The sequence below is a fragment of the Chinchilla lanigera genome, unplaced genomic scaffold, assembly GCF_000276665.1.
Source record: "Chinchilla lanigera isolate Chin_1 unplaced genomic scaffold, ChiLan1.0 scaffold00011, whole genome shotgun sequence".
Classification (NCBI taxonomy): Eukaryota; Metazoa; Chordata; class Mammalia; order Rodentia; family Chinchillidae; genus Chinchilla; species Chinchilla lanigera.
This window is the reverse complement of record NW_004955412.1, coordinates 13,995,625-13,997,911: the sequence shown is the minus strand read 5'-3', so window position 1 is coordinate 13,997,911 and position 2,287 is coordinate 13,995,625.

The window sequence follows — 2,287 nt, the reverse complement described above, 5'->3', positions numbered from 1 at the left end:
CTTTTGTCTGTAACTCACTATTATTTGTCTATTTGTTTTCCTGAGAAACTATCTTGTAGACAACATTATGTAAAGCAACAACCATTGATCATTTCCTACCACTTTGTTTGTAATTCGGTAAGCCCCCCTATTACTATGTTATCCTTCTTTTACTCTTTAAAATAATAAAAAAAAGAAAAAGAAAGAAAGAAAGATCACCATTCTCAAGAATGAACCCACGAATATAGTTCAAAAATGCAAAAGCTCAGATTCTTCTCACTCAACAGGGGCTGATTTTGCTAGTAAGTAACTGGAACAGTCTGATGACAGCATTCACAAGCAGACCGCCTTTGCTGTTGAGACCTCATGGCAGTGCTGGAAAGAACTCATCTTACTGTAGTCCCAAAAGGAATAAGTGCAGGAAAAGGAAGAGGGAGCTGTTTGCTCTGAAATACTCTAAGGTTGCTATGACTGACAAATCAGTCACTTCCTCAGGAGTGGCAGTCTCCTGACATCTTCATGGCCAGCCACCTGGACACATGTCACTCTGCAAATGCCGTCTTGTCCTTGCTCCAACGAACCAGAGACAGGTGTGTGTGTGTGTGTGTGTGTGTGTGTGTGTGTGTTCATATGAGACCAGGACTACTTTAAGTATTGAATTGTGTTCCAACATCTTAAATACAAAAACTTTATTCTGGAAAAGACAAAACTATGGTGATAGAGAACAGAGTAGTGGTGGCCAGGGGTTTCGGGTGACGAGAAGTGTGGCTGCAAAGGGGCAGTACAAGGGAGCTTTTTGGGTCAGTGAGCAGCTCTGCAGCCTCACTGTGTCAGTGTGATTCCATGAAGTTATAGATGTGTTAAACTCAAATCATTTTAACTGTTAAATATTGAAGGGCTTTTCTAAGAAGTCAAAAAATAAACAGACCCATGGGCTAGTTCATAACCAAACTAACAAGAGAGGTGCACCGCTCCTTCCGGGTGTCAAGAATGCTACCCTGACACACAGAGGTTACTGTGTCACTTGGAGATGGCCACAGGGATGAGCTCTCAGGTCACAGGGGGCCAAGACACTGGTGCACGTGCAGACAGTGACTAGTCACAAGAGCGACGGCGTCCTCGTACAAGGGAGCGCTCTCTGCACCCAGTGATTCCTGGAAGACTTCCAAAGTGTAGAAAGGAAGCAATTTACAACAGAGAAAAAGAAAGCGTTCACCATATTCAACCTGACCAGTTAATCAGAAGCGTTACCCCCACAAAAACAAAACAGAACCCTAAAAAATACACAATTTAAGCATGAAGGTCTGTTCTGTACAGATACCAGTCCAGAGGCAGACAGTAACATACAGACAACCATGAAGCTGGGAAGGAGATTGTCACATGCGGAGGAGGGGCACTAAGGAGATGAAATTTGCTACTATCACAGTGCATCGGGAACACGGAGTCAACTTTAGGCTTAGTTATGTGCATGCATAGAACTGGGGATTTCTTTCCCACCTGTGTTTGGGGCCTGAGATTGGTACCCACTATCCCAACAAAATTCACACTTGGTCACCTTTGTTGACTGGGTATACTCTCCTGCCCCTTCCCACTGCTTGCTCCAGGAAGGACTGGGGTTCTTGTCATGCCCCAAACCACTTCCCGGCAGTCCCACCTGGGACTCATGCCACAGCTGTGAGACACACGTCCCTGGCAGGGTCCAGCCAACCACTAGAAGCACCTTCCTTGTCTCCCTACTGGCCTGCTCGGGCTTTTTAGCTGAAGCTAAGTGCACGGGCAATCTGACGGCAAAGGATTAATACCCGCAAGGACAGCCCTCAACCAAGGGTCAGAAGTGAGTGATGAATGTGCTAGTTCCACCCCAGAGGCAGTGCTAGCCAGTCCACATCAGGACTCAGCCAGCTGCCCCCCACACCAACCAGCTCCATCCTGCCTTCTCCTCCCTCCCTCCTTGCCCCCCAGTCCTGGCTTCCTTACGCCTTCCCTTGATCACCTCACAAACAAACCCACTGCTCCCAAACCCTTGTTTCAGGCGTAGCTCTCAGGGAAACCTAAACTGTGACCAATGACCAGATCAGTACTCTCTACTCCACCTCACTCGTCCCATGGGGCCCCAGAGCCAGCTCCTAGAACATAATTGCACGTTTCCATCCAATGCCAATGGCTGGAAAGACTTAAATCTCTTCTTGTCAGGCTGAGACATTCTGGCTGTTTCCAACTAGGAAGCTGCAGCTAAGATACTTCCCTTAACCTTTTGAGGGAGCTGCCGTTTTCCAGTTTCCAGGTGCCTTCTGTCCACAGCCCAGGC